This window comes from Anser anser (genome assembly GCF_964211835.1).
Source record: "Anser anser genome assembly, chromosome: 4".
Taxonomy (NCBI): domain Eukaryota; kingdom Metazoa; phylum Chordata; class Aves; order Anseriformes; family Anatidae; genus Anser; species Anser anser.
The window spans coordinates 69320159-69347120 of record NC_139724.1 but is presented as its reverse complement, the minus strand read 5'-3'; the positions used below and the strand labels follow the sequence as shown (position 1 = coordinate 69347120).

Below are 26962 nucleotides of genomic sequence, written 5' to 3'. Positions count from 1 at the left end.
CTGGGTCACGTGTTTTTTAAAATAATTTTTAATGTGAAAATTCCTTAATGCTACTGTGAGATATCTTATATTTTGCAATACCATTATAAAAGTGTTTTATGCATGATTTCTAGTACAGCTGTCAGTGTTGACAAACATTCCCATGAAAAGATGAAACAGGCCAATGTACAAAGCAGACTAAAAAGTAGGCTAAAAGAAAGATGATTCCAAGTGGGTTATCTTCACATGGATATAAAACACAGAGGGAAGAAAATGAAGAGCTGTTCATCAAAGCTACAAGCAATTATGTGTGGGTTGAACAAGGATATCTAGTCATGAATAATTCTTCCTTTGGCTTCTAGCTGTCCTTTAAAAACATAAAATACAGTTTAGGAACAGCACTGGGGTGAAAATGCATAGAAAAGTCTGGGGAAAATAACTTCTTACACCCAACTGTGCTGAATTCTCTATGAAAAACCCTACTGAATGTTGGTGAACCCGAAGGCTAAAGGAGTAGAGGTGGAGAAACTGAATCTGCACCACGGTTTTCTAGAGAAGAAGATGCACCAGATGTCCATCTGTCATCAGGATGGAAAGAATGCCTTTGCAAGAAACATGGGATGCATGCTTTCAGCTCTTTATTTACCAAAGGTGCCATACCCTCACCAGAAGCGAGGCTATCGTATGACTCCGTTGACTAGCAGACTGTTCACCAGACAGAAACGTCAGTCAGATATGGTGGTATGAAGGACGTGCTGGTGTCAAGGCTCATCCTGGCTTAGAGAAATCTCTAGGAATTTGTAGCAAATCGCCCAAGAGGTGATAATGAAATGAGAGTTAGCCAAGTATACTCTCAGGGAAATTGCTCGGGGCTTCAGGTGCCACACAGGGCATAACAAATATCCGATGGCAGATAAGAAAACAAGTTCTAGGGGAGTTGCTCTGAGTTTTCAGTCACAGCTGTAATTCTGTGCAAATGTTCATGTAAATGTCAACGCTCATTCAGAAAGGTGGGTAAGCAATAAGTTGTGTTTGTTTATGGGATAATTGGTGCTAGTGAGGAGTGAAGCATGTTTTGTATTTGCCTGAGGCATGCTTACCAGAAAGGCAACCAGTTTTAATCTGCTGATATCAACAGGGCATCTTGCTTTCCTAGACAGTCCGTTCCACGCTGTGTGTATGTTAGTACTCCACACAGCTAAGCTAAATTTCTTGGGTTCATCTTTATTTAGGACTCCATCTTTGTGTCATCTGCAAATTTTACCCATGGTTAGTTTCTCTTTGCTTCCATATCAGTCATGGAAATACTCTGTAGTGTTAGTCCAGAATAAAACCTTGCTAGAAACACACCATTTGGTGATGAAGCAGTGAGGACATCTTGAAATCTTTCAGCTACTTCTGAAGCCATGCACTGGCTCACTTGTATTTTATAGTGCCACCTTTGTATCATGATGTCATGGTGTACTTATTCAACCATCTCATGAAATTTCGTGCTTAATATATCAGTTGCTTTCATCTACTAAACATTTCAAAGAGAAATCTGGTTTGCTGAAGACAACCATTTTTTGTGGCTTTGTGTTAGTTTTTCCCATAAATCACACTGGTGGACACTGAACATACACCAACGCTTCCATTGCGTTCTTATTTGTTTTTCTGCAGTTTTGCCTGAGATCAACAAACTAACAAATCTTCTGTTGCACTGATTTTCCCCTCACTCCATATGTTTGCTCATTCTTAATTTTGGCACAACCGTCACACTCTTCCAGTTTTGTTGGAATTTTGTTCTAGCTGCATTTGGTATTCTTAAAGCCAAAATATATCAAGAAATGTAAATAGGCCAGAGGTACTCCATAGCCTGCTCTCTTACAATTCCTGGATGCAAATAATGTAGGCGGGTTGATGTTACGGGATTTATCCAAGCAGATGCATTTTACCATCTGACTTGTTTGCTAATTTGACATTTGCTAATTCATCATCTTCATGTGATACGGGTACATCATATCCCTTCCTCCAAATATAAACTAAAACCCTGAAGTACTTCTGCATTTTCTGAAGCAATATTAACAGTGCTATCATTTCCTTTGACTAATGGACCTTCTACTGCAGCTAGGTTTTATTTTATTCCTGATGCATGTATAAAATCTCTTTTTGCTAACTTTACCCCCAACTTCTTCATAATTTTAGTCTCTTTTAACACTTTTCTATGCTTTACAGCTTCCTAGTTTTATTGACTGTTACCTAGTAACCTGTTATTTACAGTTTATTTCTTTTTTTGTTTTGTTTTGTTTTCATTTTTGATTACTGCATTCTCTTCACCATTGCCTAAGAATAGGCTTGTAGTCAAAATATTCCTTTCTCTTGATTTTGGAAACATGTATTTTTGCATATATATGCTGAGCTCTGTGTATATTTGGACTGCCCTTTGTTTTTCTGCAGTGGATTCCTGACTCCTTGACAAATCTGAAAAATTGTTATCAGTGTATTTTAGAAATTCCTGTGGTTTCACGGAATCATAGAATAGTTGAGGTTGGGAGGGACCTCAGGAGTTCATCTTGTTCAATCCCTCTGCTCAACAGCAGGGTTAGTCCTACGGGCTGTGTGAGATTCCGAGCACAGATTTCCAAATTGAGACATTTAAAAAAAAAAAAAACACATCTCTTCACACATTACAAACATGTCCTTACCATGTAATTCCTTCCTGTTCCTAGTTTTGGTTACTTGTGTATAACTTATTATTTCCATTGGGCTCTTTGTGCAAAAAGGAAAGCATGGCTTATGCATCAGGTGCAGTGCTCTCATCAGCCATAATTGCCGCGTGGTGTACCATATGGCATAGATAAGCAGAAAGAACTATATCCCCTCTCCCAAATCTCATTTTCTCCTGCTGTTCTCCTTCTCAGGAAGTAAACCTCCTGGCTCGCCTGACAGCAAATGTACATAAGGTCTTGCTATACCGCTTCAGCCTTTTTTCTCAATGTATGTTACAAAGTTGAGGTTGACACCACATTTTGCATCAGTCCATTTCTAAGCATCTGAACAGCGTGACATCTTAGTTTGCACCTGGGCTCTTTTCTAGGGCAAATTTAATAATTTGGGGTCAGGATCGGAAGTCAGTGCATGCTGGGCTCTACCTGTTTGTTGGAAGGATGCAACCTGTGCTGATCCTGCAGACGATCCCATGACAAGCTGGAGATGTCTGCAGAAAGGAAACCACTTGGCCTTTTATGTTCCAGAAAGCCTTGAGGTCAGGGCCTGGGTTTGCATGAACCCGCCAGGCCCTGGGAACGTGACCTTCATCTCAGTCTCGCTGACCGCTGTGACAGTGGAGGGTGCAGTGGAGGGGCCTTTTTTGCAGGCCACAGAAAGTAAAACAAAAAACAACAACAACAAAACCGTCAAACCACCAACATGAGGAAATGGCTAGCACATCCTATCTTCAGCGCAGTAGCAGATCCTAAGCTTGATGTGGTTCTCCTGTATCAACTATACGGATTCGTAGCGGGGGGAAGAAGAGAGAACATGCAGACGTGAAACTTCTGGGTGCCTAAACATAGACGCCGAGCGCTGTTTGAGCTGCTCCGTGCTGTCGTGCCACGTCTGTGTGCCTCGTAGTTCCTAGGTCATACCTGGCAGCTTCATGTGAAACTTCAGGATCCCTTAAGGCATCTCAAAAGGCATAAAATGCAAACGTGTAGGCGACTGAATTAAGCCTATTGAGTGGGAGTCAGATTCATACACCTTCATTTAGGTGGCTAAGTGGAAGTATCTTATTTGCAAACAAAGCTTCCTTCATAACCAGTGGGAATCCAAGTGAATGCACTCGAGCATTTGATCAAGCGCAGGTAGGTGATTTGGACGAGCTGAGTAGCTCCTTGGAAACACGGAGCAGAGCTGAGGCACCTTGCTTCAACAGGGGCACGTCGGGGCTGGCCGGATACCTCGGGTTTGTCACCTGGCCCTGGCTGCTGCTCCGGGGGTGCAGGCCCCGTGTCCTGGTGCAGATGTCACAGGTACTGTAGGGCATCTCAGATGACGTTAGCCATTTCCATGTGGGCAACATAAAAACTATAATCAAGCCCTAGAACTCCACTGGCCGCGGAAGTAAATTACCCAGCTGGCTCACACGTAGACGGTAATACTATACATGTAAATCTTTGTGTCTTAATCTGGAGCTGAATCTCGCCCACTGTGTCTGATAAAGGACCCACGTAGATTAAAGTAATTGTTATTTCTAAGGCTAACGTTGTGCTTTGTTTGGCTCAAAAGCTAACATTTCTAAATTGCACATCAGAATGTAGCTGCGGTAGGGAATAATTTGTGTGGTTTACTTTTAAGCTGTGGGGATCTGTCAGAGGCTGAGATGCTCTGTAGAAGCAGAATTTACCAGCAGTTTTTTGTCCTTCGTGCCACCAAGAGCTGCAGTTTCTTCAAGTAATTTGTGAACAGCAATGAAGACAGGGAGGGCAGAGTATTAGCATACCTAGCAGCGTACACCCATGGCCTGAAGTGACGGAGGCACATGATTGTTACAGGAGCAAGAAGCTGTAATGCTCTATGGTTCGCTTTTGTAATAAAAGTGACAGCCTCTGCCGCCTCATCTTTGCTCTCCTTTATTCCTGATGTAAAGTGATGTTCAGCAATAAAAGAAGATATCACAACGATTTTTTCAGGCACCGTTCTGTTCCCATCAGAGGCAGAAAGCGTCTCCTACTTCTGCAGGCAGATCAGTTTTGATCAAGGCAACATTTTCTCCAGTTTCCTGGAGGAAAAGCCACTGGAAATGTTTTCTAGCATCAGTGAGTTTTATATGAACAAGAACTGGGGAGAAATGCCTCCTTTTTCTCAGTGGTTCATTATGTCACCAGGCAACTGCCCTGATGCATAGAGAAGATTTAGCTTTGGGTGCGGAAGGCAAACATTAGTGAATAGTTACTTGGATATATCATATCTTTTGTGAGAAGACCTCAAATTGCTTTCCAAACAATGAGAAAATAAGCTTCATAATACTTGGTGATGTAAAGGAAGATGAAGGAAAATTTGCCTCATACTGAAAATATGTGGTTGGCTTTATCTGGAAAAATATAGGGCTTAGAAAAACAAGCAAGCTCCCTTATCATTGTACCAAGAACAGAAATACTAGTGATAAAATATATCTGTGGGGAAACAAAATGAGCGCTGATAGTCTGCAAATTAGTTTGTGATGAGAACAGCTCAAACCCTTCAGATTTTTGGTAGGAATAAACCTTGCAGGAAAGGGAAATTTTGTTCTGCACCGTATTGTGTTACCTTGATTTACCAGAAGATCAGTACCCTATATGTTTTCTAAAACTCTTTTCCTATAGACTTTCAGTAGTTCAAGTAACTCAGTGTTTTGTGAGTACTCCTTTTGCTTACCATTACTGCTATGTTGTCGATGCACAGAGGGATGTTAGAACAGAGCTGGCTGGTCAGCCTTGACGAGCAGTTATTCCTTGTTTTTCCTCCTATGTTCTGACTTTATACTGCGATGCTCCACAACCCATGGTCGTCACGTCAGCTGTGTCTTAAAACTCAGCATCTCCTGTGCTCGCTTACGGAGATCCGTCCTATATCATACCTGTCTCTGCCTTAAGACTACGTGGGGCATGCCCTGCACTTACTGTTTAAATAATTTCATCTATTTACAGTGTTATGTTCATTTATGGGTAACAAATTTGTCTTCGATTGATGAGTCACAGAAAATGCCAACTCATGTCTCTTGTTTCTTTATTCCCAGTTCAAGGCTCACATAATTTCATTACAGTTTGGTGTGTAAACTCACCTTGAAAACACTGCATTTGAAATACATTCCTGAATCTGAAGAGGGGTGCAGGGGTTTGTAGTCATCTGCATTATGTCTGTCACAGAGTGTGCGCTCCTCAGAGCAAGACTGCGCAGCACCAGACAGCTTCCCCAAGGAGACAACACTCCTTTGTTCACTTCTGGCTGTGTTTTTTGCTTATTAGTTGAATTCTTGGCACAGTTGTTGGACAGATGTCGACAGTCACAATCACAAGACTGTTTTGGGTCCTCTGGTTGTTAGGTTTGGTTTCTAAGGAGCTTGCAGCTCTTCTTCCATTGTCTGTGCCCTTTTGAGACACTGCTGTCCCCTCCACCACCTTTCTGAGGGGCGAGGCAAGTTTCTCCATAATTCTCCATATAGAATGCTTTCTTCCTGATGGCACTGCTCTGTCACAATAATTCGGTCACAACGTCTGGTGCACAGATACTTCTAATTTAAGACACGGAGCTGCATATTAACATGAGCAAAAATAAAATGAGATGCTACCTCTGCGGTGCTTTTAGTGTTTGTACTAGCTTCATCCAGATCTTACAGAAAATCCCAGCAAAATTCCTGCTGAGAAGAGTAGGCAATGGATTGAGTCTGATGAAATATATATATATATATACACACATGTATTTTGAGAGCAGTGATGATAATGTAACGATGTTTGCGTTGGTCATATGAAAGGTCCATCTAGCCCAGTATTTTTTACTACAACACCTAGAAAGTGGCAAACTTGGTGGAGGGAGAAAGTGGCATGCATCTCTTTTTAACAACCGGTGCTGTTTTAGGCTTGCCCAGGCTCACTAGAAACCTGTCTGAACTCCTAGCATCCGCAGCGCCCTGAGGCAAGGAGATCCGCTCACACAACGCCACCTTTTGTGGTGCTTGCCTCTGCTCTTTTTGCGATGGGGAAGCTAGCACTGCACACAGTTTCCCAGATGTGAGGCTTGTTGGGTTTATACTGTGGCATACCACTCTTCTCTGCTTTGCTCGTGTTCCCTTGCTGAGAATTGCCGATGTCCTGTTTGCGGTTGGACTCTTGCTACGCATTGAACCACCAGCTTTTTGGGGCCATGACAGCCCAAGAGCTCATTCTTCAGTGGCCATAATCAGCCCAGGGCCCACCAAATTGTATGCTAAGTTAGGCAGATTTCTACAGTTATTTACACAAGAGTTTAACCTTGCTCAGTTGCTCAGTGTTATTAAGTCCTTCCTCGCAGTCAGCACTTACCTTTACTACCCCAAAGAAGTCGATATCAGCACATTTTATCACCTCCCTTCTCACAAGAAGCTTTGCATTACAGTACTTTTATCATATCATGTGTGACTATATCGAACAGCCTCGGTTCCGTGCCAGTTCCCAAGGAAGGAAGATGCCTTCCCTCGCTGTGAAAACTCTCTGTGTAACTCCCGCCTTCTATTTCCTATCTTTTAACCATTTTTTGCCATTGGTGCTCAGCTTCCTGAAAAGTTTTTGGTGAGTAACTGCACCGCGGGTGTGTTAGAGATTGAGACGGGACACAACAACCAGAGCTCCCTTTTCACATGCTTAATGACTCCTTTGGGGAACTCCAACAGATTCACTTGTGAAGCATAATTCCTCTTTCTAAGGGCTGTGCTGACTCTCCCTTACCACATTTTTAATTGCCTCTCCTAATTCTTCTATTATGCTCTTTATTAACCTACCCCAGCCCAGATGTCATGTCTGTCAGCCTCTAGATCCCTGACTCTACCTTGGAACCATTAAAAAAAATTGTCCTCACATTTATTACCTTTCACTTCCCAGGTGAAATGTTGGCTTTAAGCAGGAGGTTATACACCACAGTTTGAGGGTAGAACTATATTCTTGTAGAGCTCTTGGCAGAATAGTCCCGTGTCAGTGGCTGTCTATCTTGTTCATTTAAACAATAGCCTTTTCCGCTGATCCTTCAGTTTGTCACAGGTTCTCTAACAACTCTTCCATAAAGATCGGGTCTTGCGTAAAAACTTACCTAATTCCTTTAGAGAAATAAGACATTTATTCAACTTTTTTTTTTTTTTGATAATGTTCTGCTATGCTCTTATCTTCTCGGAGTGTACTTTAATCATATTGACTCTGCTGATTCTCTGGTATCCTTCCAGTTCTGCACGCATTTGGAAAACCATTTACTGTTGTTTTTTATAGTTTTTGCAAGTTGCTCTTCAGCAATAATTCTGGCCTCCTTTATTAGTGCTTTTTAATGTGTTTTTTCTTTTTATTATTATCATTTTCTTCATTTGGATATGTGTCAGTTTTTTGAAGGATACTGTAATAGATTCTGCACCATTGCAGGACAGATAAACGATAAAAAATCTGCTACAGCTTTGTTCAGTTCAAAAGAATGCCTCCAGTGAGGAGCCTTGCCAGAAAGAAGCTCAACGCAGCAGTTAAGAAAATAGTCTTCATGCAGTCGAGCAAGGATTTAAAGATAACTGTGGGAGAAACAGAGCAACCGTAGCTCACATACGAAGAAAGATTTGAGAAAGGGTGTAAGGATATCAGCACAGTTAAAGGGCAAGGTGAGGAACACTCAGCGTCTTGTTGGTACAGAAGGAAGCTGGAAACTGCCCTGGTTTCCCCGGCAATGCTGCCGCCCACACCAGCAACTTCAGCTGTCTCCACCAGGCAGACAGAGGCAAGAGATCCACAAACCCTCACGCTAGAATGGTTTTGAGGCTGCTGCGGCCTCCAGCCTTAGGCTGTTCCCTCTTTCATCAAGCTTAAAATTAGCCCTAATATCAGTTGAGCGACACTGCTTTCCTATTCTCCTAGTGATGACTGCGTATCTAAACCCTCCTACATGATATTGAAACCCTTAGCCACTGGGTTTTCTGGTGTTCATGCCTTTAAAGGCATGTCTGGAGGTGAACAGCTCTGAAAGGTTGTATTCCTGCGCTGGATTTAATGTCTTGCCCTTTGCTCTTCTTGGTATGAACCATCAAAAAAAAGGCAATGGTTATGTGAGTAGTAATTTCCTTCTGGAAACTTCACAACGGTGTATGTTATATCGCTTTGACAACACGAAAATAATTTGACTCGCTAACAGCAGACTGGAATCGCTCTGATGATTTCCGTTACTGTGCAGTTTTCTGTGAGACTGGAAAGAGTAGGAGGAGATCACAGCGTGGCGCACTCAAATCACGACTCGGATGTCGGAGGGTTAGCACCGTGTTATTTGGGATTCTCTACCCCTGCAGCTACAGCTAGATTTCGTTTATTCAGTTTCAGAAGGGAAAAAACAGCAGTGATCTAGACACAAGTTTCTTTCTTGCTGCAAGTTTGGTGTTTATTGTGATTTTTACTTATTTATTGTGCTCAGCGTAAAACCAATTAATCTGTTTTAGATCGTAAGGAAATACTCCCTTGGAACATATGATAGAAACCAACCGTTTTCACCTGTCTTATCAGAACATGGGTTAGCAGATGAGGTTTTGTGGGAAAAGATCATACTTTCTGCAAATGAGAGCAGGCGAGTTAGGGGAAAATGCATTTTTCTGGTTCCAGTAATAGTCTCCTCCTCCTTTAATAATTATAACCATGCAGGCTGAAAATCCCTGCTATCCAGAGCAACATTATTTCCTCCAAAGGCCAGATATGTGACAGATTTCTTTCTCAGAATTTTTATAATTCCGTGTTTTTCAAACACTTGTCATTTTCTTCTCTGATATTTAGTCCAACTGCAAAACACGTTAGTCAAATGGACGCCCTTGCATCTCCCGTGCCAAACCCAAACTAGAGCTGCTTCAGCACAAACACGCCGAAAAACAGTCAGAAGAGGCTGCTGCTGCTTTCTGCAGAGAGGAGTGATATAATTTGCTTGTGTGCAGATCAGCAAAAAAAGAAAGGTAATAATCTGTGTTGCCACAACAGTAATGACCCCAGAAAGATCCCTCTCCTCTCATCCTGTGCATCAGCAAGACTGTTAGATTGAAGACAAGGAGTTGCATACTAGCTGTCAGCCAAATATGTTGCAGAAGTCCTAGTGAGTTTATTTCCTTGAAGCTTCAGCAGGAAATCATGACAGAAACAGGCAAAAGGCCTTCACAAAGCCCTGCTTTTTCTGGCATACTTCCTCCATCCATTATGAATTACTCTCTCTCTGTGGGGATACAGTTGGGCCCTGGAATAGATTATGTAGCTTAAATTAATAGCAGTATTTGTCAGCATTGGAAGGAAAGAAAAAAAAACCACAATGGCTTTATTTTTACCAAAGGCTTGGTAAGAGTCCTATAAACACAACAGAGAATACTGTTAAAGAAAACATTTGCTCTTTTTTAGATCTCTTTATCTTTGGAATCTAAATATTTTTCATGTTTCTCTGGCACTTCTAACTAACAAAGATAAGAACCCTCCTTACACTAAATATATTGTCATTTTAATGCATGCCTTTTGGGGAGAACAATCAGAATCCGTGTGCATCTCAGGGCAAATGTTATTATTTGTGTGTACAGCACTTGGCTTGAGAGGCCCCCGTTAGGGCCTCTTGGGGTATTGTCTCTGGACACTCGTGATTTCAGTCTGCATTCCCAGGTCGGGATAGCATCTAAGAGAAACAGCAGCAAGCAGAATCAAAACTGGCTGTGATTCTGGGGTAGAGCAATAGATGGAAAAGCACCTGAGCATACTTAAAGCATTAGGCGTGTTGCATATTTAAACAGGTAACCCAGTCCACAGTCTCAAGGTAGGAAAATTCACTAGCATGACAGTACCGGCTTTAAATCTGGCATGATTCTTGTCACAAGACAAGGCAAGAGTACCTAAAATTTGACATACGTGCTTCTTCTGTTCCTTGGGAGTGAGGGTGTTTTAGCACACGCTTTACAGAATAATGGACAGAATTACAAATAAACAAAACCAAAATCCCAGCAGCCTTCCCACCCCAGGTTTGCATTTTTGATGATGCTCGGTTTGGTGCAGACAGCCTGCACTGGGCTCTTCTTACAACTTGTGCCCCACATGACTTCGTGAAAAACAAGGAAAGGAACTTTTACAGAAAACTTTTAAAGAAACTTCACCAGCTGGAGCTCAAAGCATGTAGCAAGCAACCACAAATGGGAAAGTAGGTATAAACAGAGGTTCTGCAAAAAAAAAAAAATAACGAAAGACTGATCAGCAAAAGTAAACTATGTCTCGAGCTCAGGAAGTGAGAATTGCCAAAAGGCAGGCCAAATTGTACACGCAAAGACAATTATCACAAATAGCCCAAGGGTTTGCAGGCACACACAAAAGAAGAGAAAAAGAGGAAGCAGGGCCACGATGCAGCGAGGGACAGTATCCTCGGAATTCCGAACTGATGAAATCACAAACAAACAAATGGTTTCGATAAGTCTGGTAGGTGGGGAATCCAGTCCAGCTGAAAATCATATGCTGTTTTTCTTAACGAGGGATATGCAAATGCTGTATTTAAGAAGTGAAATCAGTATCACAGCTATAGGCCCTTCAATCTGATTTTATATGCACATTTGAAGAAAAAGGGAATTGTAGAGGCAAATGGAATAAAATGGAACTTTTTCTTCCCCAAAGTAGGCCGTGCCAGACTAGTCTGACCATCCTCTTTGATAAGACCATGATTTTTTTAGGTGAAATTAATGTTATATTCACTGATAAAATGAAGTTGGTGTGTTGCCTCACTACAGAAGAGGATTAGAATTCAACGTGACTGGGTGGCTTCAATGGTCAGAATGACATAAATTCAACAGTATCGTACAGTTGTGAGCTAGTAAAGGGTTCGGATGTAAGTAATGAGTTCATCGGTTTGAGACAACTTGGAAAGAGCAAGCTCATAAAATAATTATGGCTTCCTGACGTTACACAACTGTGATCCTAAAAGGCATTTCCAAGAGGAATAAGCAAGTGTTGCAGTCCTCTCAGATGGAATACTGCGTGCAGTTTAGGTCACACAGAGAGCTTCACTTGAACAAGAGGAAAACTCAGCGGAAAAGAGAGATGTAGAAGGGCCTCTTACCTTGTAACATAGTGTGTGTAAAGGCTTGTCAGCCTGCAGTTCGGGGTGGGGAACACTTTCCTTGCTAAGGATCAAATATGCCTTTCCAACACCTTTGGCAGACCACACGTTGACATGCTCTGCTGTCCAGTAATAACATGTTCTGATTTTAATCATGGGCTGTACCATATAAAATGAAGTCACTGGGCATACGCAGCCAACAAAGTGAAGGTTCCCCGCACCTGCTTTAGCTTAGTGCTTTCAGTGCACTAATCTGTCTTCTCTGGAGACTAAAAGTTCTGGATTCAGTCAGACAGGAAAATAATTGCTGTAATTTCCACCAACCAAGTCAGGATGTTCTGACACAGAATTCACGCTGAAGTTAGTGGAAGCGCTGCACACAAGCAGCTTTCCCTCTTGCAGTCTTCCCACGGGACTTATTCACGTTATACAGCCTGCCCACGGTTGTACACAGCTGTCAGTCCTTCTGCAAGGGAAAGCTAAGGCCGGGGGAAAGGCTGGTGCTGGCTGCAGCCAAGACACATGTCGTGGGAAAGCTTAAGGCGCTTCATTTTCCTTAGGCTCTGCCAGTGCAATTAATCCCTTGTACTCTGAAGTGATATTTTTCTTTACATAAAGACTCCTGCAAATCAAATGGTAGGTGTTAACAGCACGGTACTTATGCTCTAAGTCAATCAATGCTCAACACTAACCCGCATTTCCTAACCAGCTTTTGCTAGTCTCTGCTGTACCTACAGCACAGGGCTTTGTTTCACAGACCAAGCACCATCCCTTTTGTGTTCAGAAAACTGATTGACTGATTCTTTTTGCTACCTCATACTTCAAAAATTTGTGAATGACAAAGAGAAATACTAATAAATGGCACTCATGGGAAATACCGCACCACTGTGTTTTCTGACCACAGAAACCATTTTACTGCTATTGTAAAGGTTAAGGGCTTTAAAACTAGCTTAAAATATTAGGTGAGTAATCAGCAAAGGACACACTGCTCTTTATTCAGATAAATCTGTAGGATTATGCCAAGATCAATGTTTTAGATAGAAATATTGCTTTATGAAGTGCTTTTTCACTTCTGTTCTTGTTACAGAAGTAAATGGAGTTAAAGGTGTGTACTTTGTATCTCTCACAACACTGACATCACACTAGCACTACTTGGTGTATCATTTTTACAAGACGGAAAACACATTCTAAATTGATAAACATTTTTTGTATTTTGCTTCTCTATATTTTTATATACCACTTTAATTTTTCAAGTTCCTACCCGTTTTAAAAGAAAAATATTTCTTTTGCTTCTGTTTTGTTTTCAGCTAGAAAAAAAAATCTGGGAAGTAATAAAAGGAAAATGGAGAAGCAACAGCCCCAAGGTATATAAAATGCTGAATGAAATAAAAGCACATCTTAAATGAACATCTAACATATGAGAATGAAATTAACTTTTTCTTATCAACATTTAAGTCACCTTTTAGACTGCTTACAAATACTTTTCTAACCACGTCATCTCTTAACTAGCGATAGGACTAGAAGAAATTGCCTCAAGTTGCACCAGGGGAGGTTTAGGTTGGAAATGAGGAGACATTTCTTCTCAGAAGGAGCGGCCAGGCATTGGAACAGGTTGCCCAGGGAGGTGGTGGACACATCCCTGGCGTGTTCACGGAAAGGTTGGGCCTGGTGCTTAGGGACATGGTTTAGTGGTGACACTGGTGGTAGGGGGGTGGTTGGACCAGATGATCTTGGAGGTCTTTTCCAACCTTGATGATCCTATGATTCTGTGAAAGGTTGGATGTGGTACTTGGGGACATGGTTTGGTGGGTGATATTGGTGGTAGGGGGACGGTTGGAGTAGATGATCTCGGAGGTCTTTTCCAACCTTAATGAACCTGTGTTTTGCAGATGTTTTACGAGCAGCTTTCTCCTCAGCCTTGGCGTCCTCCAGGCAGGGACCAAGTTACGTGCAGGACACCCTGGTGTCGGTCGGGGATCCCAAAGGCTGAGAATCCCCTTCTCCGGGGCGAGCACCTGCTCACAGGGAATGGCAGGGGCTGGAGGCCAGGGGCTGCGACTTGTGCCCAGCACTTGGCACAACCTGAGGACACCGGGCGGCAACGGCGACGCCTCTGAGGGAGCCCGGAGGGGCACGACCCCCTCGGCGGGGCTTTCCACCGCCACCCCCGGCACCCTTCTTCCCGGAGAAGGCCGGCGGAGCCCCGGCGGCCGGGGGAGGCGGCAGGTGAAGGAAGGGGCGGGCGCTGGGCGCGGCGAGCGCCGTGCGGGGCCGGGCTCTCCCCGGAGCGGGGCTGAGCGGCCGCCCGCGGAGCCGAGCCGGAGCCGAGCCGAGGTAAGAGCCCGCTCCCCTCAGCGCCGCTCCGGGGAGCCGCCATTTCCCCCCGCGCCCTCCTCCCTCAGCGGTCCCCTCGCGTGGCTGCCGCCTCCCCTCAGGGGGAGCCCCACGCGTCGGGCCGGCTCTCCTCTCCCCCCTTCTTTCTCCTCTTTTCCCTCTCCCTTCTCCTTTCTCCCGGGGAGGCTCCGGCGGGCCACGGCCGCCGCGGAGGAGCCCTCGAGTGGGGCGTGAGGGCGTGCCCGCGCCTGGCGCCGCCGCCAGCTCCCCGGCGGCTCCTTCAGGTGCCCGCAGCCGGCCGTTTCCCTCAGGAGGCTGCCCCGTGTGCCCCCCGGGCTGTGGGGCAGGGGGACAAATCCCCTCGTACCTCTCCGGGTTAAGATGTTTCCCAGTTTCAGCCGAGCCGCGGTCTCGGTGGTGTGTTGTGAGCATCAGGGGTGGTTTCCTAGCGGGTTTCCAGTGATAATATAAAGCATGTGCTCAAGGATGAGGCAAGAGCTGTTCAAGATGAAACACAGATTACAAGTGCATCTTTAACAATGTTTTCTTTAGCCTTGTCGTCTTTTTCAAGACTGATTTGGTTCATGCTGCCTTCTCGGTCTAGGCTTGCAGTTCCTGCTCAGCTACAGGTGTAGAGGCTGCACACATTGTGTTTTTGTGTCTGTAGAGAGCAAGGACAGATGGCTCGCGTTCATTTAATTCGTCAACTTCTGTCCCACAAGTGACCAGTGGAAACTGATAACAAATAATACCAATCTCCCGAAAGTGGATACACGCTTCCCCTCTTCCCAGCCCATCCACCAAGGCCCCTTTTCCATGGGTCCCGGCGATGCTAGCAGAGAAGAGGTCAGTGGTGGGACCGGACCGTCCGTGCTCCCTGTCGAAGTCCATCGTTACAGGTGAAGCGGTGCCGCTGACAGGATGCCGCAGAGCCTCTCCTGCTGGTGCACACGCTCCGGCTGGCCTGCACGCAGGCAGGACTTGAGTTTCCTGTGTGAAGGTAGTTGCATTAAACTGGTGTATTTTCTACTGTGAAAAACAAAATGTCCACTTTCACTCTGCTCTCAGCGGTTTATGGCTGGGGAAGAGGGTATGAAACAAATGAATGGCTGAATTATACACCTCCTCTGTTCTTAGTTTTATGTGTACGGGAAAGGTATAGCTGGAGCCTCTGCAGTTTATTTCGTTCAGATACCCCCTTCAAGCTACAGTTGGAAGTAAACTTAACTTGCTGTTTTTCTTTTAGGCATAACACATGTTCCTTTCCCTTCCTGTTACTGTATTTTGGAGCCATCCTGCTGTTGCAAGAGAGCTGATTAATAGATACCCCTTGCCAATATTCCATTCCTGAGGAGTCAGTACTGGGTCAGCTTAGCGGTGGGTTAAATACTGTTTCCTGTTTGTATGTTTTTCGTTTTTGAGATCTCCCAGCTCTCCCTAAACTTGTCCACAAAGCATGACAAATTTCATATTAAAAAATCCAGCAAACAAAGAGCTTTTTTAAGAAGTTGTAAATGAGGGAGATACAGAAACGCCAGTTCTGGAAGAGGTCTGAAGCGCTCAAACCACCAATGATGAATTCATGCAGGCACCTCTGGCAGGGCTGTCTGAGTGACAAACACCCTGTGTTGTTGTTGACTGTGAATCTGTAAGATGCCACATGCAGATAAACCGCTGGACTTCTGGTCTTTTAAGACCAGGCTTCAAATCTAATTGTGTTGTTAGAAAACTTAGTTACCCTACAGAAAATGAGGTAGCAAGAAAAGTCTCCTCCTTCAATTTTTTACGTAAATGGACATGTAGTAGCCTCCTTTGGTGGAAGACCAAACATGGCAGCCACTTTGGTGTGAATAGTAAGAATGGAAACTCATCAAGATCTGTTAACTTCTTTCTTGTAACGTTGAAAGACAAACGTGGATGATCAAAAGTGTAAACCAAAAGGCACACGTACACATTTGTTGTTTTACCTGTAGGAAAAGCTCTTTTGACACTCAGCCTCTGGTGGTTGCGTTGTGTGGTCTTTACCCCGCAGCCCTCAGGTTGTGAATGCATTCATTTCTGTGCATTACAATACAACAAGATTGTGGTAATGGAGGGGTATGAGCTTTGACTTGACGACGTTGACTTGGTGCTGGCACTTCTTCCAGTCTGTTTGGCAGGAGCTGCCAGACAATGGGTAACTCTCGCTCTTGCCAGTTTATCCAGCAGTTTCCTAAGTATTTTGGAATGTGCAGCCCTGTAAGCATTGTGTCAGTCAGTTGCTGCTGGCTTAAGCCCTGGTCTTAAAAGTACTTGCAGATGTGAGTACCCTATTACTTGAAAAACTTATCATCTGTATGGCTGTAGGATCAGGATCTTGGCTTGTTACTTCTACCAGATCTGGCAGGATGTTTCATGGTTGCTCAGGCTCTCAGCAGAATCGATGGGTAGCCCTGCAAACAAGAGTGTGGGGATTTATCAAGGGATTTATCAGGGGACTTCCAGAGTGAGTTGGTTTTGTTTAGATGCGAAAGTATCGATACAATGATTCTGCCACAATGCCTTCAGTCTTTTGATGGGGATTTCTGAGGTAGGAGAGAAAACAACCTTATAGATAGCTATTCCTGTCTTGCATAGCAAGACAGATGTCTTGTCTTGCATGTTTCTTGCGCTTTTTAAGGTGAATTTATTCCATGAATGCACTTCCTGATGACATTGCTGTATTTTTGTGTTTGAACCTGTAATGTAGTCAACAGTGTCAGGAGGAGATGGGAGAGATGAGCCTGGACTCAGAGGGACCTGAAGCAGCAAGAGAGGGACAGGACATTTTCATACATACAGTGCTAAAGGGAGTGTGCATTTTTTACACTGTTTTCTCATGTACATATATCATTGCCAGTTCCTTTAATACTTACGAACTGTTGCTAACTCTCTTGATAATAAACATCTCTTCCACTCATCTTAATGCCCAAATGTCTAGCAAGTTATACCTTTTGTGATGTTTTGAGGAAAGAATTGAAGGCACTGAAGTTCTGGTCGGTTTGGGGTACCGTTGTAAACCCTAAGGAATTACTTACCGTACTGTGTAGTACAAGCATACGTCTCATCAGATTGCTTTCTGAAGCCAGATGAAAGGACCAGAGCACGTAACAGAATTCTTGGTGCAATGTGCTTTTTAAGTGCAATGTGCTTCTCCACAGTATTGCTCAAAGAGCTATTTGAAGGCTTTTTTTTTTCATTCTTGTCTCTTCTTCATGAACTCCTATGTTGACTTTCTCATTTTTCTTTTATTAAAAAGAAGTGGGGTTGAAGAGTCCACGTTTCATTTAATGCATGCAGGAATCTGAAAACTGTTTTTCCTCAGGCCAGGGATGAATTCTAAACAAGGCCAAGTAATAATTAGGGAAGAATGTAGAGACATGGCTACCTATGGAAACAATCTTAAATGTGCTCCCTCTATCCCACCATGCCAGTAACAAATAACCTATTTAGTTTACTCGCTTGCCAGCTCATTTATAGTAATGACCCAGTTCTTTTCTTTCCCTAGGTGTCATTGCAGCAGTTATGCATATCTGGATGTCTTTGGCAGAATGATATTTAAAGGCAATGTACGGTGCAGGAAAGTCAGAGAAGGAATTACAGCCTTCCGCTCAGAAATCAAACCTGTCCTTAGCAATGCTTATCTCTGCAGCTTCCACAAGCTTTTTAAAATTATTATTTAGGAGGAGGGGAGAGAATAGCTTGCACATCTACTGTAACACTCCTTCCTTCTGCCATCACAGGCCAGTTTAAGGAGACTAATTCAGGGACACCTGATCTGTACCTAGGGTGTTCTCTCAAGTTTTTCGCTGAAGTTGTTTTGGCAAATCTTAGCTTTGTGTAAGCGTACATTCTGGATCTGTCTACCAAAATTTTTATAAGTGGCTGAGCTAGACAGCTGGCCTGAAAGAAGCAAATCTTTGGCTAACTTTAGGAGTACCTGCTTGCTGAATTTTGTTGCTGGTTTAATCTTCCTATCTGTGGTTGCAGAGAGGTAGGAAAGGCAGACCTGTTACTTCCTTGCAACCTTAGCTTTCTGGAAAGACCACAGATAAAATGACAAGATATAGAATATAGAACCAGTAAGGTTGGAAAAGACCTTCAAGATCATCTGGTCCAAGCATCCCCGTACTACCAATGTCACCCACTAAACCGTGTCCCTAAGCACCAGGTTCAACCTTTCCTTGAACTCCACCACCTCCCTGGACAACCTGTTCCAATGCCTGACTGCTCTTTCTGAGAAGAAATTTCTTCCTAATTTCAAACCAACACCTCCCCTGGTGCAACTTGAGGCCACTCCCTCTAGTCCTGTCACTAGATGCCTAGGAAACTCTTATTTTCATCCTCTTTATGTTTGAAAATTCTCACTGTTCAACTGGCTATCATGAAAGCTTTCATACTTTGCTTGTGCTAAATTATGATACTGACTGTCAAATTGTACATCATTAATCACGTACGATCAGGATCATTCTGTCGTAGCGGATCAGTAGGTGCACTTCCATCGTGAGGTGTGTATTGTCTTCCAGGGAATGTGTGTACCTTTCTAACTTTCTTCTCCTCTCTCATGCTCTTCTAATGTTAAGTTGTTAAATAAGGAAGTTCCTAATTCAAGCTGACTTTCTATCTGTGTTTTTTAAAAGATAAACATTTTGTTCTTCCATAGTTATATGCAATCACTCTACTGTATCTTATAATAACATGATTGTAGACCCTGGATATTTGGATATTTTAGGTCACGGAGACAGGAATTTTGGGTTCTGTTCTTTAGAATATGTCTAATTTATGTAGGCGGTAATACAGAACGTTGTAGTACGTGAGCACTCAGGGTAACTGTGGTAATTCCTGATTCCAAATGGATTTAGGTGGCCGAGGAGATTTGTACAACACGGAGATCGCTTTTACTGTCTCTTGTGGAATGCTTGGAAGACTTAGTAGCTGCATGTAGCTTTTAGATGACTTTATAAAAACTTTACAGTGGGCCATGTACTTAGATTAGGACTGTTTTTGCTTTATGGCATAGTAGACATTGCAACTAAACTTGGTTTAGATATACAAAGTCATCTTGTTTTGGCACGTGCGTGCAGAAAACAACTGTAGAACACTTCATTGGTATTCTTGATTGTTTCAGTGCAGGGATATATTGCAATCCCCAAACAGAAAACTCAGTGAACATATTTAACCAAGGCTTTGATTTCGTTATCCTTTCAGCTTCACCATACGAGAGACTACTAGGAGAAACTTGGATTTATGCCCTTAATCATGAACTCACCAGTAAGGGCTCTTCAATCTGGAATGAAAGATTTTGTGTTTGTTTCCTCAAAACATGAAAATGGAATTTCCATCAGAACTCACATAGGAGCAACAGCTGAGCAGAATAAGATCTTTAATCATTTTTTTAAGAAATCTGGTGGCCTCACCAAGTAATATTTCTTTGCGTGAACACTAAAATCCCAACATTTTAGATTTTTTCTTTTTTTGAAGGAACACCAGACAAATATAGAAAGGTAATAAATGAGAAGAGGGAGTTGCATATATTTTAAGCAAGCATTTATTATTCACTTGTTTCAGGGTTTGTGCACCGTATGTTTCCAGTCTTTCCTCGAACTGAAGGATAACATGTTCTTTTAAAAATCCTAAAATCTCTCAGCATAGTAGCTGGAGCCTTAAAAGAACTGAGACTCAAATTTAGTGGTTGGCAACATTTTGTACTACTTAAACATGACAAATAAAGATGCCTTTCCAATGCTCTGGGCACTTTTGCAGAGCTGACAGTTTCTAAATTACTTCAGTTCTTCAGAGGTAAAATTCAGTCAGGGTTTCTGTGCAGACAGAGCATTGTTTTTGCCCAGTAAAGCAGATCCCATCACGGCAGCTGTCTTCTGCTATGTACATTCATTGAACACCCATGTTATGGCAGTCATCATTTCAGGGTGATTTGTTTGCTCACCTCCCCTGCCCCCTTTCCCCTGCCTGGTAGCTGCATTGCTGTCTTTTTGCTGTTTTCAGCATACCTGTAGAAATGGTAACAGGCTGTGACGGAGCCTCCAGGCAGAGGTGGGGGTATTTGCTTGCTTTCTCCTTCCTCTGTCAAAATGAATGGGGTGACAGAAAGACTGGAAATGGATCGACTCTTTGATCTTACCAATTATTTTTATCTGAGCTGTGCAGCTCTGGTATGTTGTTTGCATAGATGGAGCAGTACTGCTAAAATTCAGGCACTGTGTCAGTTTCACTATAACTAAGTGAGTTTTAAAATAAAAAACAAAAACCTCCCACAAAACTGGCTGACTAGTACCTCCAGACAGCAGCTGCTCACTCCTAGAGCAAAGCAGGAGCAGCAGTACCTTGACCAGAAGTTTATGAAAGGCCCCAGTTCTTAGTGTTGGGATCACTGCGTTTATGTTACAGCTCATCTCTTGCCTTACAGCTCGTTTGCAAAATCCATCACCCTGTCTGAACACTGAGTTCCAGTTAAGCTATTAGTCTCGTCGTGCTGAAAAACAACCTGCATGTTGGAGTTTTAATTACCTTCCTCATCCCTGATTCTGACAGTATTCGGAAAGAAAAGGCTGAGAGTCCTATGGCACCAGTGTGCGTGTCTGGATCTGTCGCTGCCTCGGCGATCCTTGTGTTTCAGTTGTTGGCTAGAGGAAGAGATGATGGGAAGTGTGCTGCAAGACTCATCATGAAAGGTGATCTCTGCATAACAGAGACGTGACTAACAGCAAAAGATTTCTCAGAAGTATGTGGCAGATCCAATCAAAGAGAGGAGGGAGGTTAGTAGACACAGGTAGGAAGATTTAGGATTCCTAGGTTTAGTACTTATTTGGTCAAAAAATGCAACATACTGGATCATGGAAAAGTAGTCTGCATGCGTGAGAGTTTTGTCTATGAGGACAAGAATGTGAATTTAGGGTGGGCTTTGGTCACCCCATCTCCATTGTTACTCTGAGTGTTAATGCACCTCCTCATTGTTGAGGTGAGCCAACACAGAGCTGCCAGCTGCGCTGCATCTTTGGGTGTTATTCTGCTTTAGCAGATTGGAAAAAAGGCCAGGGCTAGTTTCGCGTGCAGTCTGCCTCTTCAGATGAACTGTGAACCTCTGCTGTGTGATATTAATTTTTAAACAAAACCCAAAAGCAACACTTAATTATAAATGTTCTTAAATTGAAGTGACTTAAAATAACTCCAGCTTCATCTTGTATTAGCACTGAGGTTTTCATTTAAAGCTATGCAAAACAAAAACCAAGAACCCTTGGAGGAGGGAAATCTCACTTAACACGTCAGTTTCCACTTTCATGTTTAGTTCTTCTCCAGACAAATATGCTTCCTTCTCTTCAGGAGAGCTTTTCTGTGCTGAAATCAGTCGCTGAAATGTCTTTATTTTTCTTTATGGAGCACTTTAGGGCAGCGTATCAAATTCTGCAGCAGATTCCAGTAAATGTAAAAATGTGTTTTCATTTTCATTTTTCACATAATAGCCATTTAGTAACAAAAAAGAAGAGCAGCGGAAGTAGATTGTTGTGAATACCGCCGTGTTATCTGGTTAAATACGGCTTGTAAGACCAAAAGAAGAAGAAAAAAATAAACATGGTTTGGTAGGAAGCTTTGTTTCCCTGTTCTATTTTTAACTTCGGCTAGTGTAGTGATAGAAATTAATCATCATTCTGGAAACTGTCATTTTTATAAATATTTGCATATTTTCCTATTAAATAAATGGTAGTCTGTTGAGGAGGGAAAAAAACCCAAAGCTGATTTTGAGTTTAAATGTCTCATGAGCTATGATTTTGGGTGTTACACCATACTGTACCTACAGGAGTAGAAGCTAGATTTGATCTGCAATTTCTTTTCAGGGTCTGCATGCAAATCTTATTCCAAATTAAATCCTCTTTGAAATGGTCCTTAATCTCACGTTTTAGTAGCTCTCTTAAACCACTTTACAAAACTTCACATACTTCTTACCATTTTGACATGAGTAAGGGACAATCTCTCCATTGGAATATTTGCAAAACTTTAAAAAACTCACCTATGAAGTAAAAAGCTTTGGTTTAAATGCCCTGTCCGTACAAATTTCATCTCAAAGTCTCCTTAGTTCCCCTTCGGTTCAGCAGAAGTTGCGTGCATGCGTGTAAGTGCTGAGGTTAGCATTCAAACGAGAACGTAGCTAACCGTGAGAGCTGGTTCCTGCAACCAAGCAGCAGAGACTTAAATTCTTAGTCTCTAATCTTGTGACAACCCTACTAAAAAGAGTAAATCGTTACCCTGATATTGCTGAACAGTAATTCAGTTCCAACATGTCACATAACTGTTCTTCTCCTAGATCAAGCTGGAACTTGCTATATACACTGTGAAGAGGCTGAGTTTGATGTGTTACAGGTGCAAGGCAGTTGTTTCTTGAAGCAAGAGCACCCCTTCTCTTGGAGCACTGCGGTATGGCCTGACTGCAGAGACAGCCCAGGCTGTTGCTGGACATTGCCAATTCATAACGTGCATCTCTATCCAAATCAAGCAGTGGCACATTTTTGACCAAGGCTTCGTACTGAAGTCTGCTTCTCATTTTTCCTTGTGTTAATGAAACCGTATACTTCGGGTACGTAGGCTTGTGTGAGAGCTAGTCTCTGTCCTTTGCGTTGTTTTCTGTACTTTCCTGGATTCTTAGAAGAATAAGTATTTTTCTACTTTGTCCTGTTAACGATGTAGAGAAATCTAGCATAAAGAAACCTAGCCTGTAAGTCTAAAGGTCCTATGGACAGAGGAAAGGCTTACAATTTGCTAAATTGAGACTGAACCTATCTGTAAACTTTGCTAATCAAATTGAGGACCTTTGAGCTATGTTCAGGCAAAAGTGTCCTGTTTTGCACAGCTGCTGAGAACCTGCAACTGGTTAAGTGCCGTTCTTGAATCAGTCAGGCTTAAACATTGGAGCTTTTCACCATACCTTTTCAGTCAGTTAACCAGTCTCTGTTACTGAGCCAAATAGGTGTGTTTCCAAAGTACGGCGCAGTTTTAACTGTGCAATTCTGTGAGTGGAGTGGGATTTCTGTATACAGCCTCTTGTACATGTTCTGGGGGAAATACGCTTCCTGCTGTCGGAGCAGGCATCCCCCGTCAGAGCATGGGACAGTCCAGTGTCATCTCCGCTGTTTGCTGTCTGAGACAATATGTACCTGTGATTCCAAACCAGAGACTTGTGTTTAACAAAAATAGGTGAATATATGCTACAGTAACCAAAAAGGGTTTTCTGAGAAGCCAAAATATCCCTTGCAGCAAGGGCAAAGAAGTCTTGCTGTAAGATCAGTACTTCTCTCCAAAGAGCAGGAGTGCCAATGGGATTATGTATGACGGAATTGTGGTCCTGGATTTAGGAGAACCTGTGCAAACAGAAGGCTGATGCATAGTCTGGCTCAGATTTATCCCAGTCCCAAATCTATCCCATCAATAAGCTTGTGTGGGTACTCTTATTCAGGAGTAAATTAAGCATGGCAGAGTGTTGGGGTTACACTAGATAAATGCTCAGTGTGTGGCCGTGCAGTGGGGGAGGGAGGGAAATTTGGAAGGGAAAGAGGAATACTCTAAGTGTGCTTTTAAGGTTAAAGTATGAGAACCGAAGGAGAGAGCGTAGCTATTCTCTAGCCACTTACAGAGGAAATCATTGTATTTATGAGTAGCTGTTACGAGTCTAACTCACAGTGAAATTCTTTTTTCCCTCTGAGCTCAAAGCCTCAGTGAGTCACTTTTAAAAACTTTTTTCCCCCAGGAAAAAAAAAAAAAGCCCTTATTTCTCTGCCTGGGCAGATATCACAGCTGTGGTGAAGATGGCTGGAGTTCAGAAAGCTGCTGACCTAAGTGGCTGAAGGGGCAAATTGAAAGATTATCAGAGAACGTGTGGATTTGCAGAGTGTTACATACTTAGCTTCGAGGTACAGATAACCTCCGCAGTAACAGCGGCAGCAACGCTGATAAGATGGTGTGTTTCCAAACGCACGCGGTACTGAGTGGTATCAAAGCGATTAAGTCCTGCAGGTATCTGTTGGATCGATGCCCAACCATTCCTCCGCGGCGCCGTGGCATCCCCTGCCTTGTGTTTCTCCTCCTCCCAGCCTGGCAGAGCAACAGGGCCGCCAGGGCTGGAAGGAGCTGGGGTGACGTGGCAGTCCCACCGACGCTGTCTGTGCCCTTGCTCTGTGTGATTCAGCTCCCCAGCAATCTTGGGCTGCCAGGTGGTGCAAGGGATTAGTGGAAATGTTAATTCCTGAAGATGTACTAACCTCTGGTCTAATGGGCTGCAACGATGTCGTGCTGCTGAGTAATGACCTAGCAGCAGGAAGACTGCTGTTGAGCTGGGAGCTAGGTCTCTTCTTCCAGAGCTGAAGGCCTTCCTTCAAAGGGTATGGCACTTGATCGGTGTTTTCCTACTATCGAGAGAAAGGCAAGCAGGAGGGATTTGCAACAGCGTCTTTGGGACGAAATGTGGCACGCAGAAGGCTTTTTGCTTGAAACTCTTCAGCTGGCGGTCCTGGTCAATTCCCATCCTTCCTGGAATGGCCTCTTCCATTTCAGCCAGGAAGGAGGAAATGAATGAATGGGTGGATCTGTGCCACTTCCACCGCTCCGGTCAGCATGCTGAGTCACCAGACTGCCATGTGTTACTTACGCTCTGTCATTTTTGCAGCCCTGAGGAGATGACACAAGGTGTGTAGTCTAGCACTCTGGCAGCAGCTTGCTTTAAGTGCTCTTTGGGTCTGTGTTAAGGTACGTGGAAGAAGCGCACCTGGCACACGGGTCGGGAGGTGTGAGGTGTCATTCTTGCCTCGTGGAAGCAAAAGCTGTTTCTGTCGCAGACAACCTGTGAGAAGGCCCTGCCTCCCACACAGTCTGTACCGTTTGCGGTAGTGATGTTGACCAGGCTTCCTTTCCTTTTTCTAATTTCTTCTTGTTGGGGTTTTAGCTTTTTGAGCATGTTAGAGGTGATGACCGAAAAAGAACTTGGCTTGATAATCAGGCAGGAAGCCCACATGAAAAGCAAATACAAACCTGATGTGTTCCTGATGTTCCTAAGAAGCAGATAAACTATGCCACTATTCACGACTTAGTGTGAATACCATAGTGTTTAAGGTCTGGTGGCTTTATGTTGCTATATTTCAGCATCATCACCTAGCAAGAGGAGAGGGAAACTTGTACTGGAATGAGAAGGATAGAGGGTGGTGTTCTGTAGAACAGCCAAAATACCAAAAGGCATGGCGAGCCTTGGGGAACAGATTCCTTGTGATTTCTAACCAAATGGTTGCATCTCTAACAAAGTGGAATGGAAAATCATAAAGAAAACTAAATAGCATTCCAAATGATCAAAAAATCCGAGCTTTAAGAGCTTTAAGCTCTAACTGTCGCAGTGCTTGTGCTCATTGCTTTTGTTTGTGCCTCGCCAGTTGCTGGTTCAGTGCAGTAATTTTGTTATGTTCCTCTTGTCCATTTAAAAAAAAAAAAAGTTTTTTTTTTTTTTTTTTTACTAACAGTTATTATAGTTGTGTCTTTTGTCTGGATTTAAAAAGTAGACAATTATTATTAAATCTTGTGAAGAATTTGTCATTTGAAATAGGTCCCCTGAAGATTAAGAATCTGTAAGTTATTGCTCTTACTACATTTCTTTTTTACTTATGGGGAAGAGGCTTTTGGAGGAGGAAAAATTACATCTCTGATATCTTAATATTTATTCTTGCTTAGATGCCAATAAAAATGGATGTATTTGTTTATATAGTTAGAAAAATTTGGCCCCATGTTCTAGCTGGACTAATCTAGCCGCCATCTGTTCACGGTTCTTCCAAGAAAAACAGAATAGCCATAAATGCAAGGCTGTTGTTGTTAATCAAAGCTGCAGTATTATGCTGCTCTTTGTTAAAGGTGTTTCTTTTGAAAGAATAGATTTAATTCTTACATATGGATATATATATGTAGTGTATGTATATAAACATGCACATGTATAGGTGGAATATAACTTGTATAGCAGGAGGTGGAAAGAGTTTGCAGTTCTACAAGCTAAAACAAGCTATTTTCCAGGATGTGCTTTTGATAACTGTAATGGTGCTTTTGTTTCTCTGGTGTGATAAGATGCAGCAAATAATCCAACTGCTTTTTGTAATTTTCATTTTCACGAAGGTGATTCTTGGGAGCAAAATTTGTACTTAGGCGATCAAAGATGCCTCTCCAATGGTTTATCACGTAAACTATGTGCCTTTGTGACTATTAACACCTTTGCTAAGCTGTGATGCCAAATTTGGAAATATGTTATAAAATTTGGTAGACAAATTTTTCAAGTATGTAATGGGGGAATTTTAGTTGGAAGCGTTAGGACTGCTAGGTTTGGTCTCCCCCAGAGGTACAGGACAGTGCCCTTCATTAACATAGCGGCTCACTGCCTAACATCAGATGACTGTTGTGTTCTGTAAGCTTGTCTGGTGCTTCCTGGAGGAAGGAGAGCCTTTCTGGAGAGTGTTTAATGCACTTCTAACACTTCCTAGCATGCCTCTAAACCTGAGAGTTCTTTTCAGGACTGTAGATCCAAACACGCAATACGTGTACACACTCTGGTAAGTGCAGTTTTTTAGAGGACTTTGTGTATCTGCCTGTATGGTTTCCATGCTATATAAAACGTCACAAATACCGTCATATTTTAAACAGCATGCAGAAACAGCAGCTTCTTCCTTAAAGCTCAGCATCTGTAGAACTTCTGTTTTGTGGTGCCAGAAACACGCAGCTGAATCGGTGCATCTGTGGTCCGTATGGTCAGTCGTTTGGCTTGGGTCTGGCAGAGCTGCTGTGCTTACTGCACGCAGAGATGTCAGCT

The 26962-nt window shown here is 42.9% G+C and overlaps 1 protein-coding gene and 1 long non-coding RNA gene across 6 annotated transcripts in view; one reads left to right on the top strand and one right to left on the bottom strand.

The window, feature by feature from the left end:
- Window positions 1–242: 242 nt before the first annotated feature.
- LOC310898278 lies at window positions 243–15343 on the bottom strand. Of its 2 annotated transcripts, none has more exons than XR_014583153.1 (3): window positions 14471–15343; window positions 11770–12391; window positions 243–10882 (listed from the first exon to the last, which is right to left on the bottom strand). It is a non-coding gene; the product is annotated as an uncharacterized lncRNA (long non-coding RNA). The 2 variants fall into 2 exon arrangements; XR_014583154.1 differs by having other exon boundaries at window positions 243–9924.
- SH3BP2 (SH3 domain binding protein 2) overlaps window positions 13449–26962 on the top strand; it is a 38240-nt gene continuing 24726 nt past the window's right edge. For 2 of the 4 annotated variants that reach the window (XM_083833029.1, XM_083833027.1), the window contains exon 1: window positions 13449–14103. The gene's annotated coding sequence lies outside the window, so the exon portion shown is untranslated. Of the gene's footprint in view, window positions 14104–15349; window positions 15481–26962 lie in introns of those variants that run through there. The other 2 variants (XM_083833030.1, XM_083833026.1) reach the window with 1 other exon arrangement.